The 10,932-nt window shown below is 42.7% G+C and overlaps 1 non-coding gene across 1 annotated transcript; it reads right to left on the bottom strand.

Moving 5' to 3' along the window:
- Window positions 1–8,444: 8,444 nt before the first annotated feature.
- LOC113252587 (U1 spliceosomal RNA) lies at window positions 8,445–8,604 on the bottom strand. The gene has a single exon (XR_003314938.1). It is a non-coding gene; the product is annotated as a U1 spliceosomal RNA (small nuclear RNA).
- Window positions 8,605–10,932: the final 2,328 nt, after the last annotated feature.

The raw sequence follows: 10,932 nt of genomic DNA, 5'->3' as shown, positions 1-10,932 counted from the left end.
TACGCACCAGAGAGGTGACCATTCTGAGCTTCCCACCTTGCCCAACAGAGGGAAGTCCTGTATTCATGCCTCAAAAGAAGTGCATTTGCAGACAACTTTGTCCTGTCCTATCATATTTTCATCAAATTGTAGCAAACAGAATAGAAATATTGCTTTATAAACTATAAAATTCTAGCATTTCATGACTAGGTTATTAAACATATGCAGCGTTTCTACTGTAACCCAGGAAAATATCATACACAAGGACCCTTGCATGATGGGAAAATGACCAATTCACATTTACCTTTTAAAGCTTGGGTCTTTCCTTCCACCACCCCCTAAAAGTATTTTTTTAAACAACAGTTTAAAGAATTTGAACTGGTAGGCTCCGAGAGTTAAGATAAAAGGAAATGTGATTATGTGACCCGAGGAAAAGAAAGAGCAAGAGAAACTTTATAATGTAGATCTTATGTGGAAAAAGATCTTAAAGAATGAACAGTGATCAGCAATCCTTTATCCTCACAGAGCAAGGAAGAAGGGACAAGAGGAAAGATTTTTCAGCAGCTGTGTAGGGGATTAAATGGCAAAAAGCTTTGCCGCTATGATTATTGATATTAAGATCGCCCATCTCCATCCATCATGCCTGTCGCCTCCTGGGGTCCAAACCGTGGTCATCTCTCCCCTGGGTTCAATTAACTTGCTAAAGGACCACTAGGTTTGCACTCTTTTCTTTCTTTGATTTATTCTCTAAACAGAAGCTGGAGTTGTTTTTTGAGACTCAAATCTGATCATTTCATTTCTTTCTTATAAAACACTTCAAACATTCTGTCGTGTTCAGTATTGGAACCAAAATGTTGGGTTTTAAATGGCCTGTGAAGTCTGACCTATGTCAACATCCTCTTCCTCCAGACATGGCCCTCTGCTTCCTCCCTGTTCTCAGTGCTATAGTCACACCAGGATTCTTCCAGTTCCTCAAGTATGTCACCTGCTTTCCCTTTCCAAGTCCGTTGTATGTACTGTTCCTTCTTCATATCTACATTGCAGCTAACCCATTACTAGTCATCCTTCATATCCCAGATAGATTTGACATTCTGTCTTTATCTCACCTAGGATTTGTAATTATTTGTTCAATTCAATGGAAGCTCCTTGAGGACATATTTACCTTATTTGCCCTGTGTTGCTTTATAACCTGGTTGGTGCCCCGTGTCCAGTAATTACTTAGTGAATCAACAGATGATTCTAGTAGGTGCTCAATAAATATTTGCGGAATAGAATAGAGCCTGGGGAGTGAAGCAGAGAATCACACACACACACACACGCACACACACACGCACACGCACACAGAAATCAGGTTGGTTGGGTATCCTCTCACTATGTTCCAGCCTGATTCCCAGTCATTTATTTCTATCCCAAATTTTATGGGTGGGATTCAAATTAGACCAGTTAATGTACATGATTAATAATCAGCAAATAAATATATAGTAAATCTGATTAACTTCATATTGACTGGTTCGAGTTTTATGATGATCTCAACCTTTTCACCATTTGTAAAAAGACAGTTTCCCTGGAAGGTTTCATTAATTGGGCTCTTTAATATACTGCTGGTGGGAGTAGAGATTGGGGCCACCTTCTTGGAAAGTAGGTTGGGGTATCAGTAGCCTTAAAGAAAGGGACCTGAGAGCCCTCTTTTGAGGAAGCTTTCTGAAGTAAATATTATAACTAGAAGTTCAGATGAAGACAAAGATTTACACGTTACATGTTCAATGCAACCATTCTTACAATGAGTGTAACTTTGAAGCTACTGAAATGTCAGACAATAGTAGGTTGTTTGAGGAAATTCTGACACATCTACCCTGTGACTGTCAATAAAATGATGTGTTTAAATGATTTCTAAAGATGGGGAAAGCTTATGATACAAATAATGGGTGTAAAAAAGAAGAAAGCAGCACTATACATCAGAAAGACCTTGACATTGCAAAGATTATACAATCACAGAAAATAATCAGAAGGAAACAGGCTGATGCATTTTTATCACTGTGTGGAGAGTTTATGGGCGGTTTTGACTTCTTCCTTCTAGATTTTCTGGTCTCACTTGTCAACACAACACCAGACATGCTAACCTAAAAACAAAAAACAAAAAAAAAAGGGAAAACACAAACACCTAAAGTGTAGATCCTTTTAAATAAATAAAAAAACATAAAAATGATAATTTTGGGGAAACAAAGGAAGGGGGAATGTGGGACATTTAACTTCCTGCTTAGAAACTTCCAGTGTGTTTATTTACTGAGCAATGCCTGTTGGAGAATGTTTACGCTCGCTCTGCTGTGCATGCTGTCTACACTGATATCCCCTGTAATGTTAGCGAACTACGTCAGGCGGAGTCTATCTCTGATCCTTCCCATGATCTATGCCCGGCTATTGACTCATTTCAATAGGGAGGCACTTCTGTGGAAAATACATGTAGTATTTACTTTCTAACCTGAAATAATACCTTAACGCCAAATAATCCAATGCTGGATTCCCAAGGGCGTCGAGCAGGGCTTGCATGGTGAGGAGGCACAGATTTACCAGAGAGGGGAGCCCCGTCTAGCGCTTCTCAAAGTCAACAGTTGTGTCCACGTGCCGTATTTAGCCGCCATCACGATCAAGGTGGGCACTTTCATGTCTGCTATCTCTTCACAGTAGTGCATGGTAAGTGCTATTAACCCATTTTACAACTGAGTTAAAAAGAGTTACGTGACTTTATTATAGTCATAGGATAGAAAGGGGTAGAATGAAGTTCCAACTGAGGTCTTTGAATTGTCAATACTGCTCAGTTATCAAGCTGAGAAGCATCTACTCTTCCCACACTTAAACCATAGTTTTACCTTCAAGAATTAAAAGTACAAGGATATTTGCTTTGAGCCCATAGGCAGCGGTGGTCTCTGATTCACAATGCCAAAGATTAGGGTGTTGGTGATAACAGATACTGACTGTCTGGCACCATCAGAGGATCATGACGGTGTTAATTCATCTCATCCTGACCACATTCCGCCCAATACCCAGTAAATGCTCAAAACATGGGTATTGAACAAGATGTCGAAGTATGTAATATTATTATCCTTCCTTTACAAGATGACGAAACTGAGGCACAGTTTAAGTAACTTTGTCAACAACATGCAGCAAATAAGTGATGAATTTGTGCCTGATAGTCAAGCCGTCTGGTTCAAGAGCCCCCCCAACTCATGAAACATGGTGGCCAAAAGCCATTCAACAGAGGTTACCAGATGGGCATATGTGAGTGTCATTTGGAGAGCTTGTTAGTACTGTAGATTTGTGGGACCTGACTGAATGAATCTAGAGAGGAGCGTGGTAATCTGCATGCTAACACGCACCTTCAAGTACTTGGGAAGCAGCCAGTCTGTAGGACTAATATTCAAACCCAAGAATGCCGGCTTGGGACTTAGACATGTGTGGGAGCCCTGGCCACTGGCTGTGTGATGGGACAAGCTGCAGAAACTTTCTAACTTCAGATCTCTCATCCCTTATAGAAGTATGAGGATTTGGCACACCTGGGTGGCTCAGTCGTTAAGCGTCTGCCTTTGGCTCAGGGTGTGATCCCCGGGTTCTGGGATCCAGCCCCACATCAGGCTCCCTGCTCAGCGGGAAGCCTGCTTCTCCCTCTCCCACTCCCCCTGCTTGTGTTGCCTCTCTCGCTTCCTCTCTGTCAAATAAATAAATAAAATCTTAAAAAAAAAAGTATGAGGATTTGATGAAAAAAAAATTGCTTTACTACAATGCCTTGGAGGTAGGAGTTACTCCATAAGTGAATTATCATAAAAGCGACTTTTATTGTTGCTTATTAAAATTATTTTATTGCTAACTGATATAAATAAATGAGTAGTCAATGCAAATTAATATGATTAGCCATAACATCGTTAATTTATTACATTAATTTATCATTATTGCCGTTATGACTATTGGTTTTTTTAAAATATAATGGAAGCCGGCTATGTCTCCGACTCATCCGTGGGATAGGATTCCTGTAACAATGACCTGCCCGGCTGAGCTCCCAGAAAGCTCGGGCTACAGCAGAGGGGACGGAGGACGCTGCCGCTTGCTTACTCACAGCCCATGGAGCAGGCAGCCACCGCAGCCTCAGCATTATCAATATGGATTTTGAAATCACCCACGGCTAATAGCCCAAATTAATAGCCTCGGGGTGACTCCAGAGCAATTGAGAAAGAAAATCTATAACTTCACTAAAGACGCCAGCGGCTGTTCAGGAAGAGAGGTCTACATTAATTAACAGCTGTGAACACTGTAAAACCTGGTGCATTCAGGAAAGAGGGAGAGACGGTTGAAATGAACCAAACACAAGAATCCCACCAGCCTGTCCAGGTTAGGAAGCAGAGGGAGCCACCCCTGGAGAGGTTGGGCTGGAGGCTGCCCTGCTGCCAAGGAGCCTTTTCCCCAGGGGGTCAGAGGCTTTCTCCTACCAGCCCTGCCTTCCATTGCCCACAGCAGCCCCGAGGACAAAGCCTGGCCTTTTGCATCAGCTACAAACTGTAGGAACGTTTAGGTTTGGGTTGTGCATAAAACTGTGTGGTCCTTTTCTTCTGCCACAAAATCATTCAGTTCCGATGCCCTCCTTTCTTGAGGTCCCTGCTGGGTACTTGGCAAGGCGGGAGACTAAATGAGGAGATTCTGCCAGTAAAGCGGGCTGAAGATGTTAAAACAATGATCATTATCCGTCAGCAGCTTCTCTCAGGTGCTTCGCATTTAGGGGACTGATGCCTAAGAATACCTCCAATCTCAGGCGAGAAAAGGACCCACACTTAGGATAAACTGTGGTGTCCAGAGCCTACCGTCAGCAAGGCAGCGGTACTAAAGGAGGGTGGTGTCTTGGATCTGAGTTCCATTTTGTCATTTGCCACTTGAATTAATTTAGGTAAGCCCTTAACCTTCCTGCATTTCCCATGTGTGAAATGAGATGAATACTACCTACCTTGCAGAGATATTGTAAGATTCCTTAAACTAATATATATATATCATATACATTATGCATATACTATCCTAAATATATATAATGTATATAGCATGGTATTCACATTTTAATTATTTTTTTTTCCGAGTACATTTCTCCCTGTGTGATTTTTTTCAGTGGTATAGCTTTAAATACCATCAATATGCTAAATACTACAAATTTTTATTTCTAGCCAGGACACCCCTCCCAACCGCAGACTATATATAAACTTGTCTACTCAACATCTCCTTTTTGATATCTAATAGGCACCTCAAGCTTAACACGTCCGACACTGAGCTCTCACAATCCATTCCCCATCACCGCTGATGGCTCAGGCCAAAAATCCTGCAATCATCTTTTTCCTCCTACTCCTCGCAGCCAGTCCTCATGGCAAATCCTGTTGGCTCTGTCTTCAGATAGACCCTGAACATACTTCCTTTTCAACTCTTCCATCACCATCCTCATGGATCATCATTTCTCATGGGGCTAATCACCATCACCTCTAAACTGGGTACCCTGCTTCTGCCTTCACCCCTCCTAGCCTGGGTCAATGTCTCCCCAGCACAGTGGCCAGGGTAAGCCGTTCAGATCACGTGACCGTTGATTGTGTTCAAAACCTTCAGGTGGTTTCCCATCTCAAAGTTCAAGTCCTTGCTTTGGCCGACAAAGCTTTACGTGATATCCCTGCCTCGTTACCATCACCTGCCTGGCCTCATTCCCCCCCTGCACCTGTTCACTCTGCTCCAGCCACACTGGCCTCCTTGCTTGCACGTGATAAGCAAGCATTTGCCTCAGGGCTTTTGCCCTTTGCTGGAATGCTTTCTGGAATTTTCTTCCCTCTGGTAAGTAGGTAGCTTAGCCCTTTACCGCTTTCAGGTTTCTGCCCAAATAGAACAGAGAGATAAGCTTTCCCTGATCCCCTATGAAAATAGCACTTTGCTTGCTGCCCTGCATTCCTTTTTGTGTTTGCCTGCTTTCTTTTCTCCATGGCATTGGTCACCATTAGACATGTTATATATTTAAGTATCATGTCACTTCCCAACTTGAAAATCAGATCCAGGAGAGCATTGGATTCTCTGCTCTGTTCCTTGCTGTAATCCCCAACACCCAGAACAAAGGCAATAAACACATATTTTTAAAAATCAATGAATGCATGAATGAATAATTATGACAAGTTGAGTCGGTGTAGTCATGGAGCCTTTTTGGAACTTATTACCGGTCCATAAGCCTTGTTCTACATCCTTTGTACTTGTTTTGTATGTTTGCTTGCTCTGTTTATTCTTGCTTGTTTACATGGAGGTGGGGTCGATACAAGGGCATAGAAGTTAGAGGCTCCTCATCAGTGTACTCACCTCAACATGGCCCTTGAAAGGAGAGCTACATCACACTCACCCAGCAATTTCCGGGCCAGGGCAGTGCCTCGAGAGTCCTGGAGAGCCCAGCTGTCCCACTCATCAGGGGACTTGCTCTGGACCCAGAGGACTCTGGGAGGTACCACTCACTGGCCGGTTTACAGATGCCCTCCTTCCTCCCAAGGTGAACTAGCAAAGAGGGGCTCCACCTCACACCCCTGCAAGCTGTGGACACAGACAAAGTGGGTTCTTAATTCCTGTTAGCAGAAATGCTCTCAGGTAAAGGCAAGGTCAATGGCTATGCAGGGCTTTGGGATGTTATCATTTACAAAGCAAAGAGTTTTGCATTAAGAAACAGACAGGGTTCTAGTATTGATTGTCCAATTATTACCCTCTAAGACCTTTAGGAAAATTTCTAGGCTCTCTGGCTTTGCTCTTCCCAACTGGTTAAAAGGGCAGGTTGGACTGATTGGAACTGGTGCCCAGGCTGGTAATGAGCTGTGGCCTGGAATTTACCTAGATTTGTGTTAAATCTTATTTCTTCAAATGAAGCTGTGTCGTCTCGGGCAAGTTACTTAACTCTCAAGGACTTAATCTTTTATCCAAATGGAGGGAACAACAGATTTTAAGGTTAGTTATAGGGTAAATAGAGATAATGCATGTGATGAGCTTAGATTTACGTCAGCCATATAAAAAGTGTTCAATATGTTTATTATTAATGTGATCGTCCCCATCAAAAAGATCCCCAAGGTCCTCGCCATGTGAATTGGCTTACAGAATTTTCCTATGAGACATAATTTAGATTTAGAACTCCATCTAGCTATCCATAATCTATCTGATCTGTCTATAGGTCAGAATTTCATAAACAGTCATTACACTGAGTTCTAAATCTAAACTATATCTGTTACCTGAATCAGGGTGAGAAGATTGTCCTTGACAGGTCACCCACCAAACACATGTGGTGCTGCCAGCCCCAGGCAGTGAGCAGAGACAGCTGCCACCATGTGCCTGAGCTCCACCCTCCGTGCTCAAGGAGGGGCAGCCCCTGCTGGGGACAAAGGATGATGGTGGGATGCAGGTCTTTTCAGGCCAGCACCATTTGGTCACTGCCCCAGGCGGGGAGAGTGTCAGTGGTCATGGGGCCAGGATAGAGTGGGGGAGGGCTGGTGGGTCCCATGGTACTGGGAGCCAGCAGCTGAGGCAGAGAGGTTGGGGGTGGCAGGAATGTGTGTGAGCTGAGGCTCCCAGCCCCTGCGCATGCTCCATTGTCCCACTGAACTCTGCTTACAAAATATAGTCAATAACCAAATTACTAAGAATTTCAAGACAGACACTGCAGAGCCTTGAGCCCCCAGTGCAGCGCCCTTTTTAGGATCAGGCACTTTTTGACGGAAACTTTTTGACATGGCACTTTTGGCTGTGAAAGCAGCCCTGAATCTCTGCCCCACGGAGTGGAGGCAAAGGTTAAGACAGTTACTCTACATAGACTGCGTTGTCTGTCACATAGCAGGCTCTCGATGCCAATGAGGTTATCTTCAAATTGTCCCAAACCTGCTCTTGTACCAGTGCCCTGTTCTCAAAAGAGGGCACTTTTTTAAATTGCAAATTCGATCATGTTATTCATCTGCTCAAAATGTTTAAGTTGCTTCTCTTTGTTCTGAAAATAAAGTTCAAACTTCACGTGGTCGGTGAGTCCCTGGCACAATCTTCCTAAGACCCACCTGACCCCCTCACCCCACGGCCCTTTTCTCCTCCATCACTGTCCTCCAAGCTCACTGCTCTTCGCTTTCATCAGGCTTCCTCCCACCTTGCGTCCCTGGCCAGGTGTAGGGAAGGGAGGAGTTCCAGGCAGAGGGAAGAGTCCATGTGAAGCCTTACTCATTTGTAGACTTGAGAATTCACTTCCTCAGGGGGGGTTCCTTTGAGTTTTTGGACCAGCCAAAACAGTCCCCATCCTGTGATGTGCTTTCATAATATCCTGTATTTGTTTGTTTTCAGCTTCCTAAACAAATTAATTTTCTTCAAAAGGACCCAACAAGGGCTCAGGCTTAAACAAAAACCCACACCAAAACAGAAAATGAAACATTCTTTCCTTGGCCAGAACTAAACAGGGGAAAGCATGAACCCAGTTCCCCCAACCACAAATCATGCAAGGAAGTTTCCCACATTTGGTAAATTGCAGGTCAGCACATCCAGAGTCCAGGGGATAAGACTTGCCCTGGAAAAACCACCTTTGTAATCATGCTATCTTCCTTGCCAGGCAACTATATCCTGTGTTTTTTTTTTTTTTTAAATAGAACTTCTAAAAATTCTAAATATAATCTGCTATTTAAAGACTATTGATTTAATGTGTCTCTAATTAAACTGTAAGCATCATGCAGGCAGGCCCCATTTCTCTCTTGTTTATAGCTACATTCTGATGCCTAGTTGAGTGCCAGACACATGGTAGATACTCAATGACTATTTATTAAATTACTTATATACAGTGCCTAACCAGGATGAATAAGCTGATGTCCAATCACTTGAGATTATTATCTGGTAAAGAATGCCCTTTAATACAGGCAAATCCTGGTTAGGTGTTAGGACGAGACTAGTTTCAAGTTTCTCTCAATTCTTGCTCTCCTGGACCTCCTGGTCTCACCTTTTTGGGTTTGAAACATTTTGTTCAGCATTTCCCAGGATCCTTACCCCTGTTGCTTGTATTATCACTGCTCAGCAGAAGGTATGTATATATCCTTCTTCCCCATCATTTGTCCAGTCGTTGAACCTTCTCGTTTATTCAGGTGGTAGTGTCTTCACATAATCATTTTCTAGAATTTTCCTATAAACTGTCTGCTATTATACAAAGCTGAAAGTTGGATCAGATTAGCATCTGGTTTTTTATTTCAGCTCAGGTCATGATCTCTGCATTGTGAGATCGAGCCCCATGTCAGGCTCCATGCTGGGTGTGGAGCCTGCTTGGGATTCTCTCTTTCCCTCTGCCTCTGCCCTTCCTCTCTGCTTGGGCTCTCTCTCTCTTTCTAAAAATAAATAAGTAAATAAAGAAATAAATAAAAAAATAAAGGTGGAAGGAAAGAGTCCAGTGATGCAGCTTGCAAAATAAGCTTTGCAGAAGAAAATGGTCTTTAAATTAAAAAAAAAAAAAAAAAACAAAAAACATCCTGGCGTATTTAAATAACCTTGCCACATAAGCAGTGCTGAGCTTCCTGTGAGTTTCAGCTCCCTGTGCTACACAGTCTGGTAATCGCAAAACGGGTGTGGAAGGCAGAGCCCAGTGTACAGAGCCACTGAGTTTCAGGAGCGTTTTGAGACGGTCGCTAATATATTTGTCATTGTCTACAGCCTAATAAGATTGTGCTCCCTTTTCTCCTTTCATTTTATCATTGTCCGTCATAAAGGAATACATTAATTTAATCCATAAGTACAGATATGATGGTTTTATCCCGTGGCTATGAATGGCGCTTTAAAATAAAGAATCCAAATGATAAACCGGTGTAGTAATTTACCATAATTACAGCAATGAAATATTACTTTGAGTTAGTCATGGCAGTAATACACACACAGCTCAGGAACTTCTGGCAAAATCCGCTAAGTAGAAGAGAACAAAGAGAGGAAGAAACGAGATGTGAGGTCGTGCAAGGTTTCTAGCCACTAATCCAGACAGTTGGGAAAATAAATGCAAGCTGGAGGGCTCAGGGAAAGATCTGCCCTGGGAGGAGATGCCCTTGTTTTCTCTGGAAAGCCCGCCAAGTTTAGTAGGAGACTTGCCACAGTTTAATTAAAGTCTGCAGCTGGTGTGAAAGCAAAGGAGAAAAAGAAATTAGGGCAGCAGAAAAACTAATGAAAGTCTAGAATCTCATTTGAAACTTTTCTCTCAATTATGAAAGAAATACGACTTGTCACGTGTGCCCCCATTCACGGTGACAAAGGCCTCAGGGAAGGAATGTTCTGGACTATGAAGAGAACAGACCTGTAGTCAGGTCTCTTTGGACTTGACTGCCACTGCCTTTTTCAGTGAAAACTCATCAAAATCTTGTTTGTTTTTTGAAAACCAGATTGGTAAAAGAGGGCAGCACAAATTAAATAGCTTCAGGGTTAACTACGGGAAAGTCCACGGAAACTTTGAACCCACCGTTGCAATCTGAGTGGGATTCACAGTCAGCCTGCATGGCTGTATTCATCAGGGTCTCCAAGGAAACCAAACCAAGAGGATAGTCCCTATTGTGGGGACTGGCAAGTCCAAAATCCATGGAGAAAGCCACACAGGCTGGAAACTCAAGCAGGGTTTCTATGTTGCAGTCTTGAACTTGAATTCCTTTTGCCGTCAGGAAAACTCAATCTTTCTTCTTAGGACCTTGAACTGACTGGTTGAGGCCTACCCACATTCTGGAACGTAACCTTCTTTACTGAAAGTCTACTGATTTAGATGTGAAATATATCTAAAAAATACCTAGACAGCAACATCTAGTCTGATGTTTGATGAAGCAAATGGGCACCATGGCCTTGCCAAAGTGATGCATGAAATTAACTGTCGAATCAACTAATATTAAAAATAATACAGTAGTTAATATTTATATAGCACTTCCTTTTTGTCAG

Source organism: Ursus arctos, unplaced genomic scaffold (genome assembly GCF_023065955.2).
Source record: "Ursus arctos isolate Adak ecotype North America unplaced genomic scaffold, UrsArc2.0 scaffold_7, whole genome shotgun sequence".
NCBI classification, from domain to species: domain Eukaryota; kingdom Metazoa; phylum Chordata; class Mammalia; order Carnivora; family Ursidae; genus Ursus; species Ursus arctos.
This window is presented reverse-complemented; position numbering and strand designations above follow the sequence as displayed.